This window comes from Balaenoptera borealis, assembly GCF_965194805.1.
Source record: "Balaenoptera borealis genome assembly, chromosome: 3".
Taxonomy (NCBI): Eukaryota; Metazoa; Chordata; class Mammalia; order Artiodactyla; family Balaenopteridae; genus Balaenoptera; species Balaenoptera borealis.
The window spans coordinates 159,871,165-159,889,091 of NC_138866.1; the positions used below are offsets into that span (position 1 = coordinate 159,871,165).

The 17,927-nt window shown below is 41.9% G+C and overlaps 1 protein-coding gene and 1 long non-coding RNA gene across 2 annotated transcripts in view; one reads left to right on the forward strand and one right to left on the reverse strand.

Annotated features, from left to right (window-relative positions):
• LOC309626481 overlaps nucleotides 1–17,927 on the reverse strand; it is a 188,975-nt gene that overhangs the window by 162,754 nt on the left and 8,294 nt on the right. The gene's annotated exons all lie outside the window — the stretch shown is intronic.
• Nucleotides 2,698–17,927, forward strand: part of LOC309626470 (uncharacterized protein) — a gene marked incomplete at its 5' end in the record, with an annotated part of 239,324 nt that continues 224,094 nt past the window's right edge. Inside the window, one exon of the transcript XR_014243211.1 lies at nucleotides 2,698–12,011. The remainder of the gene's footprint in view (nucleotides 12,012–17,927) is intronic.

The following is a 17,927-nucleotide window of genomic DNA, read 5'->3' on the forward strand; positions in this document are numbered from 1 at the left end:
GCATTGGCAGGCAGATTCTCAACCACTGTGCCACCAGGGAAGCCCTGTTGGAAGATTTTTAATCATAGTTTCAATTTCATTACTTGTGATTGGTCTGTTCATATTTTCTATTTCTTCCTGGTTCAGTCTTGGAAGGTTATACTTTTCTAAGAATTTGTCCATTTCTTCCAGGTTGTCCATTTTATTGGCATAGAGTTGCTTGTAGTAGTCTCTTAGGATGCTTTGTATTTCTGTGGTGTCTGTTGTAACTTCTCCTTTTTCATTTCTAGTTTTATTGATTTGAGTCCTCTCCCTCTTTTTCTGGCTAATGGTTTATCAATTTTGTTTATCATCTCAAAGAACCAGCTTTCAGTTTTATTGATCTTTGCTCTTGTTTTCTTTGTTTCTATTTCATTTATTTCTGCTCTGATCTTTAAGATTTCTTTCCTTCTGCTGACTTTGGATTTTGTTTGTTCTTCTTTCTCTAGTTCCTTTGGGTGTAACGTTAGGTAGTTTGTTTCTTGAGGTAGGCTTCTATAGCTATAAACTTCCCTCTTAGAACTGCTTTTGCTGCATCCCATAGGTGTTGGATCGTCGTGTTTTCATTGTCATTTGTCTCTAGGTATTTTTTGATTTCCTCTTTGATTTCTTCAATGATCTCTTGGTTACTTAGTAACGTATTGTTTAGCCTCCATGTGTTTGTGGTTTTTACATTTTTTTCCCTGTAATTGATTTCTAATCTCATAGCATTGTGGTCAGAAAAGATGCTTGATATGATTTCAATTTTCTTAAATTTACTGAGTCTTGATTTTTGACCCAAGATGTGATCTATCCTGGAGAATGTTCTGTGCGCCCTTGAGAAGAAAGTGTTATCTGCTGTTTTTGGATGGAATGTCCTATAAATATCAGTTAAATCTACCTGGTCTGTGGTGTCACTTAAAGCTTGTGTTTCCTTACTAATTTTCTGTTTGGATGATCTGTCCATTGGTGTAAGTGAGGTGTTAAAGTCCCCCACTATTTTTGTGTTACTGTCGATTTCCTCTTTTATAGCTGTTAGCAATTGCCTTATGTATTGAGGTGTTCCTATGTTGGGTGCATATATATTTATAATTGTTATATCTTCTTCTTGGATTGATCTGTTGATAATTATGTAGTGTCCTTCCTTGTCTCTTGTAACATTCTTTATTTTAAAGTCTATTTTATGTGATATGAGTATTGTTACTGCAGGTTTCTTTTGATTTCCATTTACATGGAATATCTTTTTCCATCCCCTCACTTTCAGTCTGTATGTGTCCCTAGGTCTGAAGTGGGTCTCTTGTAGACAGCAGATATATGGGTCTTGTTTTTGTATCCATTCAGCAAGCCTGTGTCTTTTGTTTGGAGCATTTAATCCTTTCACGTTTAAGGTAATTATTGATATGTATGTTCCTATTACCATTCTCTTAATCGTTACAGGTTTGTTTTTGTAGGTCCTTTTCTTCTCTTGTGTTTCCCACTTAGAGAAGTTCCTTTAGCACTTGTTGTAGAGCTGGTTTGGTGGTGCTGAATTCTCTTAGCTTTTGCTTGTCTGTAAAGCTTTTGATTTCTCCATCGAATCTGAATGAGATCCTTGCTGGGTAGAGTAGTCTTGGTTGTAGGTTCTTCCCTTTCATCACTTTAAGTATATCATGCCACTCTCTTCTGGCTTGTAGAGTTTCTGCTGAGAAATCAGCTGTTAACCTTATGGGAGTTCCCTTGTATGTTATTTGTCGTTTTTCCCTTGCTGCTTTCAATAATTTTTCTTTGTCTTTAATTTTTGCCAACTTGATTACTATGTGTCTCAGCGTGTTTCTCCTTGGGTTTATCCTGTATGGGACTCTCTGCGCTTCCTGGACTTGGGTGGCTCTTTCCTTTCCCATGTTAGGGAAATTTTCAACTATAATCTCTTCAAATATTTTCTTGGGTCCTGTCTCTCTCTCTTCTCCTTCTGGGACCCCTATCATGTGAATGTTGTTGCATTTAATGTTGTCCCAGAGGTCTCTTAGGCTGTCTTCATTTCTTTTTATTCTTTTTTCTTTATTCTGTTCTGCAGCAGAGAATTCCACCATTCTGTCTTCCAGGTCACTTATCTGTTCTTCTGCCTCAGTTATTCTGCTATTGATTCCTTCTAGTGTATTTTTCATTTTAGTTATTGTATTGTTCATCTCTGTTTGTTTGTTCTTTAATTCTTCTAGGTGTTTGTTCTTTAATTCTTCTAGGTCTTTGTTAAACATTTCTTGCATCTTCTTGGTCTTTGCCTCCATTTTTTTTGCAGGGTCCTGGATCATCTTCACTATCATTGTTCTGAATTCTTTTCCTGGAAGGTTTCCTATCTCCACTTCATTTAGTTGTTTTTCTGGGATTTTATCTTGTTCCTTCATCTTGTACATAGCCCTCTGCCTTTTCATCTTGTCTATCTTTCTGTGAATGTGGTTTTTTTCCACAGGCTGCAGGATTCTAGTTCTTCTTGCTTCTGCTGTCTGCCCTTTAGTGGATGAGGCTACCTAAGAGGCTTGTATAAGTTTCCTGATGGGAGGGACTGGTGGTGGGTAGAGCTGGGTGTTGCTCTGGTGGGCAGAGCTCAGTAAAACTTTAATCCACTTGACTGTTGTTGGGTGGGGCTGGGTTCCCCCCACCCAACAACCCACCTCAGGTTGTTTGGCCTGAGGCAATCCAACACTGGAGCCTACGTGGGCTCTTTGCCGGGGCTAATGGTGGACCCTGGGAGGGCTCATGCCAAGGAGTACTTCCCAGAACTTCTGCTGCCAGTGTCCTTGTCCTCACAGTGAGACACAGCCACCCCCTGCCTCTTCAGGAGACCCTCCAACACTAGCAGGTAGGTCTGGTTCAGTCTCCTATGGGGTCACTGCTCTTTCCCCTGGGTCCCGATGCACACACTACTTTGTGTGTGCCCTCCAAGAGTGGAGTCTCTATTTCCCCCAGTCCTGTCAAAGTCCTGCAGTCAAATCCCTGTAGCCTTAAAGTCTGATTCTCTAGGAATTCCTCCTCCCGTTGCCGGACCCCCAGGTAGGGAAGCCTGACGTGGGGCTCAGAACCTTCACTCCAGTGGGTGGACTTCTGTGGTTTAAGTGTCCTCCAGTTTGTGAGTCACCAACCCAGCAGTTATGGGATTTGATTTTATTGTGATTGCACCCCTCCTACCATCTCACTGTGGCTTCTCCTTTGTCTTTGGATGTGGGGTATCTTTTTTGGTGAGTTCCAGTGTCTTCCTGTAGATGATTGTTCAGCAGTTAGTTGTGATTCCAGTGCTCTCACAAGAGGGAGTGAGCGCACGTCCTTCTACTCTGCCATCTTGAACCAAGAATCCTATATGTAATATATGTTATATATAATTATAATAATTATAATTATATAATTATATATTGTATATAATTAATACGTAATTATATATAATATATAAAATTTATATATAAATTTTAATATAAATTTATTTATATATAGTAAACTTATAAATATATTTATATATAATAATATATATTTAACATTAAATATAATAATATAATTATATATATAATATAATATATATTAATTATATAATATATTACTTATATATAAAATTTATATTTAATTAATATAATAATATAATTATAATTTAATAATATAAGTTATATAAAATACAAAATAAATCATATAAATATTACTGAATAATATAATTATATATTAATTATATATAAAATGTATAAATTATATATATTATATGCTAATGCATAGAAAAAAAGACTAGAAGGATACATATCAAACTGCCTAATAGCGGTTAAGTTAGTTTTGGAGGTGAAGGTGAAGTGGATGGGGATGATACAGTGGGACCTTTACGTTTTACTCTATAAACTTCTATATTTGAATTTTTTACAGAGAGAACAATTACTTCTATTACATATGTAATTAAAACTAGTAAAATCTTTAAAAGACTTGACTTTTCGTTTTCTTCCTATGTGCCTTCTCTTAAAGCTTGCCTGCTTATTGCAGGGTAAAAAAAAGTTTCCCTCTCTTCCAGAAATCTAAAGTGGTAGCATAAAATTTAACTAATTGGGCAATTGCCTTGAGGTGAACTGGCTATCCAATGAGGTCGCCCACAAGTTGCGTGGAGGTGGATGGCTGTGGGTGGCAGGGTGTGGTCCCCTAAGGCGGATGGATCTGGTCCAGGCAAGGGTGACGGTGTGTCATCACCCAGTAGCCAGCAGTGAGGTGTGTTCTGTGACATGAGTTGTTAGCTCAGAAAAATCTCTCCCATCCTTGGTTCCAACATCCTTCTACCTTGGTCACTGGCGTAGAGAAGAGACAGAAAAGGCTGCCACAGCCTGGCTTTGGGGTCCAGGGGATCAGGAGGGCAGTTGGTGCGCCGTCAAGGCGAGAGAAAGCGTACAGTCTCTGGGAAGCCGTTACTAAAATGTGACAGCTTCACTTGGGACAAGGAATAGAGTGTCTTTTAATTCACGTACTTTCAGGTGGTTTGTTTTTCCTCTTTATCCTCTTCTGATTATCCACTCAAGCCAACCAATCCACAATGTGCTCCTTCCTATTTAGGGGTTCAAGAATGGAATTGCTGGGAGGGACCCGGGTTGCCCCGTCTAAGCCCCGTGGCCAGCAGAGTGGTCGGTGGATATGCGGAGAGGTGGCCTAGGCATCCAGATGCAGGGATGGCACCTGCACCCAGCGTCCTGGAGCCCGGACGGGTCCTTTGACTCCTCCTTCACTGCTCTGGCTCTCTTGAAAGCATCTCCTCAAGATAACCCAAGACAAAAGTGAGCCTCCCAGAGAAGGTTTCCTTGTTCTGGGGTCATCTTGTGCTTTCTCAGATCAGTGTCAACTGCGTAAAATATAAGTTTTAGTGTCTTCTGTACTTTTGGTATCAGTACAGACCTATTGAAAGTGATTGTTTTCCATTAACCTGTCATTTTATACTGTTTGGGCCCCACTTACAGCGTTATGTTGAAGGGTCACATCTATTTCTGTTTCTTTCTGACCCCCACGCAAATGAAATAAAATTTAATCAACCTCTTAAAAATATCAATAAATTTTAATAAAAAACGCAAGGTATATTTTTTCTGGATAAGATCATTTCAACAGGTGTCTCCCTTATCTGACTGTGTCAACTTGAGAGACAGAGTACTTTTTTGGTTTAGTTTTGTTGAGTACGCAGATCTCCGCCAGGTCAAGCAAACAATGGTGTCCGATGGACTGGCTTTGCCGGGAGCAGCTGGGATGTGTGGATTTCAGGAGGTGAAGGCTCTGGGTCCTGAGCATCCTCTGGCCGGAGATGCTCTGAGTTTTAGGCCGAGAGGGGCGGCCTGGGCGGGCGTGATGCTGAAGCCGCGGGCGAAGTGGCACAGCTGCTTCTCCTTCGGGGCCTTTACCTCTACGAGGTGGGAAAAAAGTGACAAGTCTATAATAATAATAATAACGACAATTATTATTATTTAAAAAGTAACTGACAGGTGATGGGAGCCCTGACCTGCATCTTCCGTTCTCTCCTGTGTTCTTTGTTTCTAACAACATTAGCAATGCATTTTGGTGGAAAGAGCCCCAGGCCATGAATTCAGAGAAGCTGGCTGAAGCCTCCGACTTGCCACTAATAAGCCTGTTTGGGGTAAACCACCTAAACTCTGAAACCAATTCCACCCCACAGCCCATTTCATAGTCTGATTCCCTCCTACCTCTAAGACTTTAACATTCGTGCCCTCAGAACTTACTTTGTCTTTTGTCCTTAGCACCAGGACAGAGATGATTCCCTGTAAAAGATTTCATTCTCCTCTTTGTGGGTGGTTTGGCCCAGTATGTATTCCTCCAACCAGAGGATGTGAATTCCCAGGGACTGATTGAAGATTTTTTTTTTTTTCTTTTCTTTTCAGAGTGGGAAGGGAGTGTGTCAGCAGCAGACAGCGAGCAGGTCCAGGTGAGTCAAACTGTTTTAAGTTTGTCATCCCTGATGAAAAAAAAAAAAAGGTAGCACTTGCTGGGATATGATTGATAACACACAGAGGAGGCCGCTGTGTCTGGACCCCGCTGGTCCTAGGGTTGTGATAATGAGATTGTGTCTTTAATGACTTCTCACATTCTATCACACAACCCACTGGCTTGCAGCCACTACCCTTTTATTCACATGGTGGTTGTGTGTTTTAAGTGGACTGACTTCATTAATTGTCCCGGAAAGCTTTAAGAATGAGGTGGGGCTACTGGCAGGTATATTTAATGTGCTCGAGATTTGTCAGCCCGAAACACCGTTTGGAACTATTCTGTGAGTGGAAACCCACAGCCAGAGATGAGAGGGGCCTTTCAGACACTGATAGATCAAATTCACACCTGCGAGGAGGGAAAAAAGAAGGAATCCAATGATTCCTGCCTTAGATTCTGTGTCAAGAGAACAGTGTGGAGGAAGTTTCCACTCTGGTGATTCCCCAGTGAGTAAGATAGTTTAGCTTATTTTTAGAGGTTTCCCAAACAAAAAGGTTTCAAACAGATTTCCACATGTCCTCGCCACTCATTTCAAAAGAAATATGCAAGCCTTTTCCTTGCGGAAATTCCCAGAAAATTTCACAGTAGTATCGATAAATGAAGTCTCTCCATCATCAAGATTTCATCTTTTTCATTTGGGACCATCTAAGGAGTTAGGAAGAGGTTAGACTCTGGGATGTAAGACCTCGTAATTTCTCAGACAAAGGACCCTTTCTGAGTCATTGATCTGAAAATAGGGGACCCAGCCTCTGGGGCGGGTGTGTGATAATAACCATTGATTTCTTAGGAATCTGAGAGCAGTTCGGGAAGTTGTGTGGGCTGAGCCCTTTGATCCTAACTTAACTCCAGGAAAAATAAACAAGCTTGCTGAGTCATTTTTCTTCTCAGTGGCTAATAATGGTAGTGGGTTCCTTGTGGCCGTGTTTACATTCTTTTTTTTATTTTCCTTTGGTGGGGTCCTTCTTTTTATTTATTTATTTTTAAAATTGACGTATAGTTGATTCATAATGTTGTGTTAATTTTTGCTGTACAGCAAAGTGATTCAATTATACATAAGTATACATTCTCTTTTTATATTCTTTCCCATGATGGTTTATCCCAGGACATTGACTAGAGTTCCCCGTGCTAGACAGTAGGGCCTTGTTGTTTATCCATCCTATATATAATAGTTTGCATCTGCTCATCCCAAACTCCCAACCCTTCCCTCCCTGATTCCCCCTCCGCCTTGGCAACCACAAGTCTGTTCTCTATGTCTGTGAGTCTGTTTCTGTTTTGTAGATACATTCTTGTTTTTAAACTCTGATGGCAGGAGGCCAGACAACTGACTGGACCAACTCCTAAGAGAAGGGGGGCGGGGGGAGGGATTAAGGACTGCTGTAGGACTAGCGTGCAATTATGTATGCAGTGTGGTCTGGGATAGGAAAAGTCAGAAATAACACAGAAATCCACTCACAGGATACTGGTTACATGGATTAATGCACATCCTATACCATGGAGTATTGTGTGTGATGAGTCATCTTCCCCAGACACACCCTGCGATGAGGACTCATCTGCATGTCATTTATTAGGGACATGTTCCAGGACAACCCCATAAAGGAAGGTCGGGACAGGAGTGGGGGAGGGAAAGACACCAAGTCAGGGTGTGATTTCAGATGAAGACCCAGCATTCAGCCAATCTTCTGGGGGGAGCTCTGGAGTATAAATTGTACCACCTGGAGGCGAGGACCTGGGCCTCCTTAATCCTGCAGGCCCTCCTAATTCTCAATGCTTCCAGGCAGATGGCTCCAGAAGCCCGGGCGGGCCTCGGGAGAGAGTTACAGGTGCAGTCGCTACAGGAAAGCACACATAAGTCAGGGGGTGGGCACATGCTGGGATGGAAAAAGGATCAGAGGGGTTCTGGTTAGGGCATCTGCTTTCTTATGCAACCCGTGAAAAGAGTGAAGTACAGTGCAGAGTCCTTCCCATGAAAATTGTTTATGGGAAGCACTGAGCAAAGAAAGCAAGTTGTCCAGTGGGTGTTTCCTGACACCAATCAATTCTCCAACACCAGCTGCGTATCAGTGGTTCAGTTCAATTCTGACTCTAACTGCCTGGGGTTACTGTCAGATGCCATAAGTCAAAGGGCTCAGTTCCACAAGCTGTCCCCATTCGAGATGCCAGACCCCGGTTGGCGCTTGTCCTTGGCTGATTGGCTACAAGTCGGGGGTTCCAAGGACTCTCTCTTCAGGTTCAGTGGTTTGCTAGAATGGCTCAGAGAGCTCAGGAAGGCATTTTACTTACAGTTCCAGGTTTATTATACAGGGTACACCTCAGGACAGACAGATGGAAGAGATGCATAAGGGTGAACATGTGGGAAGGGGCGCAGAGCATCTGTGTCCTCTCTGGGTGCGCAAGCTCCCAGAGCCTCCACGTGGTCACCAACCTGGGAGCTCATCATATCTCGTTGCTCAAGAGTTTTATAGAGCTTACTCTCCAGTCCCCCTGCCCACTTCCCCTAGGTCAGTGGGTGGAGCTGGAAGTTCCAACCCTGTATCACTTTGTCTTTCTTGTGACCAACCCCACCCTGAGGTTATGTGGAGCCCCACCTAGATCACCTCATTAGCATAAACTCAGGTGTGATCAAAAGGGGCTCTTTATGAATTAAAAAAAAAGATATTCCGATTACTCGGGAATTTCCAAGGGTTTTAGGAGCTCTGTGCCAGGAACCTGGGACAGAGACCAAATATATTGGTTATTGTATTATACATATATAGTTTGATATCATTTTTTAAAATAAAAACAAATGTGTGTGTGTACGTAAGGAAAAAAGTTGGGAAGGAAATAGATCCAGTTGTAATTGTTGCGAGAGGACTGATTGGGATTGGGGAAGAGGGGTGGAGGTGTAGGTGGAGATGTTCAGAGTTTGTGAGCGAGCATATTATGCCTTATAATAGGAATACGGAATCATTCAATGTACACGGCCTCTGCCATGTGACTGTAGCATATGCCTCAATAGTTGACAGCCTTCTTGGCCTGCAGTTCTAAGGACCAGACAGGAGCATAGTGACTGGTGAATATAATGATGTTTCTTTTCCCTGTGATGAACAAAACTTTGAGGACTACAATTACATACAATACTGGTCTGGAAATTGTGGCTTCAGTGGTCTCCATTCCGGATGTCTGGTTGTCATTTTAGGGTGTCTTAGGAAAACATGTTTTTAGCCTAGTGAATCCCTGTCCATTGGATGAGCATTAGTTTAGCCTCTGCTTGCTGTGGGAGACTGTGTGGGTAGAAAAACTACTCTTATACTCTGCCTTCAGACTAGATTGATAGCCCTGGCAGAATGCTTAATTTGTAGGTAAAATAAATTACCCACTTGGTGGTAGATATTATAGATCCAGGTTGATATTTGCCCTTTCCCTGGCTAGTCAACAGCCAGGAAGGACCATGAAAAGTTCTGCGAAAATGGTCACCAACTTCCCTGTTATCACAAAGCCTGAAACTTTATTGTATATGATGTGTGTTAAGATCTTGGAGCTGCAAGATTTGCATCAGACTAACTCTTTTTTTTTTTTAGATTTAATTTAATTTTTATTTTTTTGGCTGCGTTGGGTCTTTGTTGCTGCGTGCGGGCTTTCTCTAGTTGTGGCGAGCGGGGGCTACTCTTCGCTGTGGTGTGCAGGCTTCTCATTGCGGTGGCTTCTCCTGTTGCGGAGCACGGGCTCCAGGCATGCGGGCTTCAGTAGTTGCGGCACACGGGCTCAGTAGTTGTGGCACTCAGGCTCCAGAGTGCAGGCTCAGTAGTTGTGGCGCATGGGTTTAGTTGCTCCACAGCATGGGGGATCTTCCAGGACCAGGGATCGAACCCGTGTTCCCTGCATTGGCAGGCAGATTCTTATCCACTGCGCCACCAGAGAAGTGCATCAGACTAACTCTTGTTTCAATTTATCTACCTATCCACCCATCCGTCCGTCCATCCATCCATCCATCCATCCACCCCTCCACCCATCCATCCATATTTCTAATAGTTATTGAGAGATGCTCATAAGCCAAGCACTGTGGTAGGAATGAATTCTCATCTCCTGGCATTTCTGTGTAGCAAACACACTTAAAACTTACCTCCATCCTCTACCTAGTCTTTAGTATATATTAGAAACCATTTTAGGCTCTCTGACAGCTTCTTGTTAGGGTTTTGTTTGCTCCTAGCCCAGGTTCATAGTTACTTTTGTGTCTCTATAGTACTACACCAGATAATAACTAGCTTGTATTAAATACTTATTATATGTCAGGCACTTTACAACGCCTTCTCTATGCATCCTAGTTCACTTCATCTTTACAATGATCCTAAGAAATGTGCATTATTATCTACATTTTAACCTTTTTTTTTGGTCAAATACAACCTGCATAATGTGCACAAAAAATAAAGTATGGTTCTATATTTTATCAAAAAGCAAAAACATAAATGAGGTAAGAATAGAACATTGCCAGCACCCAGAAGACCTCTCCATCCCTGCTATTGTCACCCCCTCTTTATCTCCTAGAAGTAAGCACCATCCTGATATATATGATAATGACTTCTGCTTTCCCTTATACTTTTACTATCTAAGCATGCATCCCTAAACACTATAGTTTGGTCCTGCCTGTTTTTTAAAACACAAAATCATACTGCATGTGTTCTTTTTTAACTGTTTTTTTAAACTCAACATTAAGTTCTTAAGATTCATACTTGTTGCATTGGTTGTGGTTGATACTCTTTTCTGTGTAGTATTTTATTATATGAATATACCACAATTTATTTTCCATTCTACTGCTTTTGGACATTTGTGTTTTTCCAATTTTGTGCTGTTATGAAAAATGCTGCTATGAACATTCTTGCATGTGTCTTTCAGAGACAAAGAACATGCATTTCAGTTTGCTATGTAAATATCAGTGAAATTGCTGGGTGATAGGCATGTGTTCAGTTTTGGTAGCTAATGCTAAACAGTTTTCCAAACTGGTTGTACTAATTCACATTCCCAACCACAGTGTACAAGAGTCTTTACAGCATGCATCCCTACCAGCAGTTGGCATTGTCAGTCTTTTTAATTTCAGCTTTTATGATGGTGTGTAGTGATATCTTGATTTTAATTTGTATTCCATTTGTGACAAATGAAGTTGAGTACCTTTTCATGTATTCATTGGACATTTGGATATTATCTTTTGTGAAGTACATTTTGAAGTCTTTGCTCATTTTTTTTCAGTTTTATTGAGGTAATTGGTAAATAAAAATTGTATATATTTAAAGTATTTTATTCATCGGGTTTTCTGCCTTGATTTGTAGGAGTTCTTTATGTCTGGATAGAAGGCCTTTTTTTTTTTTTTTGGTTAAATGAATAGCAAATATCTTTTACTTGCCTTTTAATCCTTTAAAAGCCATATTTTGATATCTTCAATGTAATCTAACTTACCAAGCTTTTCCTTTCTGATTAGCACTTTTTGTGTCCTGCTTAGGAAATCTTTCCCTACCCTGAGGTCATAAGACTGTTCTTGTGTGTTGTATGTCTCTGCTGAGTTAGAACAGAAATCAAATTATGTATTTCAACAGAGAGAGTTGAATAAGGAGACATGGTTACGTAGGTTTCAGAGGCTGAAAGACAAGAAGGACCCTTAGGGTAGCAGGGAGATAATAGCTTCAGAAAACAGGTACTGCCTTGAAGGCTAGGGGAACAAAGCGGAGTAATTGGGGTTATCAAAACCTACAAGCTCCCAGACGGGACGCCCACAGCTGAGAAGGAGTAGGTGCTGTTAGCCGCTACTGAGAGCTCAGGGGCGGGGCGGGCGATGAGATTGGTTCCAGGTGTGCTGAAAGAGGCTGGCGGTTAGAAACAAATGCACCCAGGGTGAAGGGCTGCAGTCAGAGAGATGCTTCCAGATAAACGCGCAAAGCAGGAAGGAGGATGCCAATTCTTCCTCCTGACGCCCAGTCTCCCTCTCTCAGCCCTTACGGCAGAGTCCAGCGGGAAGCCAACAGGAAAAGGAGACGCAGAGTTCCAGACTTCCCTTCTAAAACAGCAGTTCAAAGGTAAAATTAAGAATTTCAAGATGGCGACGAAAACCAAGCATAGCGCGCCTCTGAGTACTGGCCCCTGTGTGGCTGCATAATTCACTGGTCTCTTTTTTTTAAAAAAATAATTAATTAATTTATTAATTTATTTTTGGCTGTGCTGGGTTTTCGTTTCTGTGCGAGGTCTCTCTCTAGTTGCAGCAAGCGGGGGCCACTCTTCATCGCGGTGCGCGGGCCTCTCACTATCGCGGCCTCTCTTGTTGCGGAGCACAGGCTCCAGACGCTCAGGCTCAGTAATTGTGGCTCACGGGCCTAGTTGCTCCGCGGCATGTGGGATCTTCCCAGACCAGGGCTCGAACCCATGCGGCCTGCATTAGGCAGGCAGAGTCTTAACCACTGCGCCATCAGGGAAGCCCTGGTCTCTTATTTTTAGAAGATCTTCTTAAAGACTCTCCTCTCCCACTCTTTACTTCCAAGGCCTTGAACACGCGGTAGAACTCCAGCAATAGCTTTGTTGCAATTAGGTGCATATTTCTCTGCCTGTGTGGTTTATTTCACTCCGTGATAATCTCCGGCTTTTTTTTTGGAGGTTGTATGGAGAGTTTTGAACTCAAGTGACTGCTGTTATCCCTCAGACTAGGATCTTTTTGGTATTCTTTTGGGTGCTATTGTAAAAATTATCTTTTTTGTTCCACAACAAAAGACCGTTTAATCACAAATTTTTTTTTTTTTGGATTGGATAACACATTCACAAAGATCAAGCATAAAGAGGTTAAAGGCATCATTAAAATTTTCATTCTCTAGTTATTTATTGCTGTTATGAGAAATAACAATTGTATTTTTAAAAATTTCCTTGTACCTTGGGACCTTGTTAAATTCACTTACTAGCTCTAATAGTTTTTCTGTAGTGTTTTGTTTGTTTGTTTGTTTTGGACTCTACGTAAATCAATTATGTGGTCAGAGAATGATGACAATTTTATCTCTTCCTTTCCAGTTCTTAACCTTTTCTATTTTTCTTGTTTTATTGCTGTTCGGCCCTCCAGTAAAATGTTGAATAGAAATGGTGAGAGTGGTTATTCGTCTCATTCCTGATCTCAGAAGGAAAGTACTTCATTTTTCACCAGTAATATTATGCTTTTTTAGATGCTTTTTTTTTTTTGAAAAATTAAAAGCAGGAGTTATCTTTTATTTCTAGTCTCTATGAGTTTTTTTAAAGGTGAATATATCAGAATGTTATCAAATGCCTTTTCTGCAGCTATTGAGATATCACACGGCTCTGACTGATTTCTGAATGTTAAGCAAATCTAGCATTCCTAGAAGGAACCTAACTTATTTGGGATGTATTAACTTCTTTATTTATTGTTGTATTTGGTTTACCCTCACTTCACTTTGTTTAAGATTTTTATGTCTGTGTTCCTGAGTAAGTTTGGTCTGAAACTTTCCATCCTTGTAATGTTCTTAAGAGGTTTTGGATCATGGTTAGGCTGGCCTCAAAAAACTGAGTTGGAGATTGCTTCGTTTCTCTTTTTGGAAATAATTTATATAAGAGAAGTGTTACTTCTCCTCTGAGTGTTTGGTAGAATTCCCAGTGAACCTATCTGGACCAAGAGCTTTCTTTTGGGGAGGTTTTAAATTATGGATTCAACTATATTTTTCTGTTTTATCATGCCAGTTTTGGTAAGTTTTATTTCTCTGGTGATTTGACCATCAATTTTCATAATTATTTTCATAGAGCTGTTCATAATACCTTCTTAGTATATTTTTATTTTTATTTATTTAAACATTAAAAAAAATTAATTTATTTATTTTTGGCTGTGTTGGGTCTTTGTTGCATTGCCGCGAGCGGGGGCTACTCTTCGTTGTGGTGCGCGGGCTTCTCATTGCAGTGGCTCCTCTTGTTGCAGAGCATGGGCTGTAGGTGCGCAGGCTTCAGTAGTTGTGACACACAGGCTTCGGTAGTTGTGGCTTGTGGGCTCTAGAACACAGGCTCAGTAGTTGTGGCGCACGGGCTTAGTTGCTCCGTGGCATGTGGGATCTTCCCACACCAGGGTTCGAACCCGTGTCCCCTGCATTGGCAGGCAGATTCTTAACCACTGCGCCACCAGGGAAGTCCTATTTTTAATGTCTGTAGGATTTATAGTGCTATTTCCTTTTTTATTCCTGACCTTGTATATATGTGCTGTGTCTCTCGGCCCTTTGAAGATACCCTTCTATTGTCTCCTATTGAGAAGTCAGCTGTCACTTTATTTTAGGTCTTTTAAAGGTAATATGCCATTCTGGTCTCTCGCTGCATTCAAGATATTACTTTTGTCTTTGATTTTCAGTGATTTTATTATGATGTGCCTGGGGTGGATTTCTTTTTTTTGTTTATCCTTCTGGACTTCTTAGAGTGTTTTGAATTTGGGATTTGCTGTTCTTCATCGTTTATGGAAATTCTCAACCATTATTTCTTAAATATTGCATTTCCCCCCATTCCTCTCTCCCTCTAGAATTTCGTAAGCACATATACTAGACATTCTCAATTTATACTCTATTTCTATTACCTGCTCTGCTGTGTTTTCCATCTTTTTGTTGCTCTACGCTTTATTTATCATCCTATTTTCCTCCTCTATATTTTAGTTTACTGATTTTCTCTTAAACCTGTCCCTAGAATTTTTAATTTTGGTTATTCTTAATATTGGTTATTTTTGGTTCTAGAATTCCCACTGGTTCTTTTAAAAAGAAATAATTTAATAATTTCCATTTCTCTGCTGAAATTCTTAGTCTTGTCTTTTATCTCATTGAACATATTAAGCATTTAACAGTTTGTGCTTGTTAACGTTCACTGTTTATTGTTTCTGCACTGTTTATTGTTTCAGTCATGTGGTTTTGTCTCCTCATGTGCCTTGTTATTTTTGGTTGTGTACAGGGCATTCATTATAAAATTCTTATAAAATTATGTTCATATGAATTACTTCATATGTTTCTATCGTCCCCCAGAGATTTACATTTTCTTCTGCTGGGCGTCTGAGGGCATTAACAATCTGAGTGCTTCAACCCAGTTTCAGTGATTCAGCTATTTTGAAACTGAGCAATAGTTCCCTATGGAACTGTTCCGTATCTTTTTATCATGTAGTCCTGTGAGGTTCCAATTCAGAACAAGGGGCTTTCACAATGCCCCCCTCCTGTTTCTGTCCCTGGACACCAATCCCCAACCCCTTAGCCAGGTGAGGCTCTCAGCATCACTGCTCAGTCTCTCGGCCAACCCCTCTGGAATGAGCAGATGCCTCCAGGAGAAAAGTAGTTCTACACATGCACGGGCTCATCTCCCTGGGCCTTTATCTTCCCTGGATGGCAGTTCCTCACTATATATATATATTTTTTAAATTAATTAATTAATTAATTAATTAATTAATTTATGGCTGTGTTGGGTCTTCATTTCTGTGCGAGGGTTTTCTCTAGTTGCGGCGAGCGGGGGCCACTCTTCATCGCGGTGCGCGGGCCTCTCACTATCGCGGCCTCTCTTGTTGCGGAGCACAGGCTCCAGACGCGCAGGCTCAGCAGTTGTGGCTCACGGGCCCAGTTGCTCCGCGGCATGTGGGATCTTCCCAGACCAGGGCTTGAACCCGTGTCCCCTGCATTGGCAGGCAGATTCTCAACCACTGCGCCACCAGGGAAGCCCCTCACTATATTTTTTAATCCTGCTATGTCCAAGTAGATATTGTTCACATTTTTCCAGCTGTACTAATTGTTCTCAGCAGGTTGTTTGGTTGGAATTACCTGTTCTCCACTATCGGGAGTGGAGGTCTTATTTCCATTTTACAGGTGAGGAGATGGAGAATTGGCATAAAGAACTTTCCCTAAACAAATTTAAGGCTGAATTATAGACTCAATGGTCGAGGATGACTTAGACTTGTCTTAGGGAGTAACACATAACATTTTCTTTTCCTCTTCAGGACTCGGGTCTCTCTTATCTGTGCTGACAAGGTTATGCTGAAAATGCAGTGAACTAACCTTTGCCACAGGAAAGACATTGCAGTTAAAAAGCTGGGAGTGACTTAATGCAGAGAAATGGGAGGAGAAAGAGGGTTAGTGTGTGCAGAGAGGGGGTAGACTGTTTAACCATTCCTAGGGGTGGTCATTATGTGGCTTGTATTTCTGGCCACTGGCTGAGTCATTTATACCCACACAACTTCAGAAGTCGGCATGTCAAATGCTTAAGTGAAGAGGGTCACCTAATGTGACTACTGGCGTATTTTTAATCTACTTTTTCAAAAATGGCTGTTTAGAGAGACCTGGGGACATGAGACAGAGTCCTGCACTTTGGCTTCTAGTACCCTGTGACCTGGGCAAGCTGCTTTCCTTCTCTTTGTGCCAATACTGTCATCCCTAGAGGAGACAATTATTCATACTTTTTCTTATTTTGTATGAAAAGTGCAGTATGGATGATTATTATTCACTATTCTACTGTTAAACTAGAATAATGTTTTTGACCTAACTGTTTGACTGTGTCACCCCAATGATTAAAGCCCTCCAATGGGGCTTTTCCCAGACCTGTTGCTTTTTATTTTCCTATTGCTCTTGGGCTTAGTGACAAACCCGTAAGCACAGCTCACCGCATACTGGGTGGCCTGGCCCTTGCCCGCCTCCCTGGCCTCATCTTAGACCTTGTACTTCTCCAGTTGTATAGACTTTCCGTACCTCCCTTGTCCCTGCCCTGCTCCCTTCCCTCGGAAGGCCTTCATCCTTGCTGTGGCTTCTGCACCTTAGTGTCCCTTTCCCCTCCTTGACCTCCCTTTCCCCTCCTGATACATCTGGTGTCATGTCCTCAGGGGAGACATCCTATCCCATGACTAGTTCAAATCCCTGTGAAATGCACTCATCGGACCACATGCCTCTCTCCTGCAGGGCTCCCAGAGTTGTCCTTTTACATTTATTGGTGTAATTCTTTGCTTCACATCTGCTCTCTCACTAGACTTGAGCACCTGGGTGTAGGAACGGTGTGGCATTCAGCCCACTGCCCAGGGATAGTAAGCATACAATACCTATTTGTCAAATAAGAGAAGGAAGGAAGGAAGGAAGGAAGGAAGGAAGGAAGGAAGGAAGGAAGGAAAGAAATCTTATGAATTTCACCCTAACTAGAGATTTTTGCCAGTTTATCCACTTGTTTTCTGCAAAGTTGGGCAGAACAAGAAGTGCTAGGAACAGATGGTTTAAATAGTGAAAAAAAGGGAAAGATGGTCTTCACATGTCCTTGGCTACAAGTAATTAGTATTCAGCTACTCCCACCGTCTGGAACCTGGTCTCAGGTGCCAAGAGAAAACATGTTTAGGATTTTAACTGCTTCTCTTGGAAAAACCAGCGTCATTGCAACTGCTGGAATCTCCAAGCTAGACTGTGTGGATGAAAAATCTCTGATCTTTGTTCATTTTTTTTTTTTTAAACCGCAGGCACTGTAGTGAGGATCTCCCAGGGTAAAGGGAGGGACACAGGTGTTTTGGGGAAACGGGGAGACCTCCCCTGCCTGCTGGGAGCCTGGGAGCCAAGAGGCGAGACGTCAGACTCCAGCGCGGCTGTGGGGTGGCGGGATGCACAACGTGGTCATGCTCAGAGAAGGGCTGGCAACCAAACGTTCTTTCAGAGCTGCGAAGCCACGTCCAGGCCAGCTGCTTCACGGGCTGGTGAAGTCCAGTGTTTGAATGGGCCGTATCTGAGCTCCAATCCTGGTTCAGTTCTGATCTGTTTCCAGATCACTCCTGACACCAAGTGTGTGGCTTTTTTCCCACCCCACCTCATTCTCTGACACCAGTTGGGTACCAACATTTCGACTCAACTCTGACACTGTCTGCCTGGGACCGGGGCAGACCCCGCAGGCTAAGGGCTCAGTCCCACGAGACCACCCCCACTGCAGACACCACCTGCACATCCCAGGTTGTTATCCGGCTTCCTACCCAC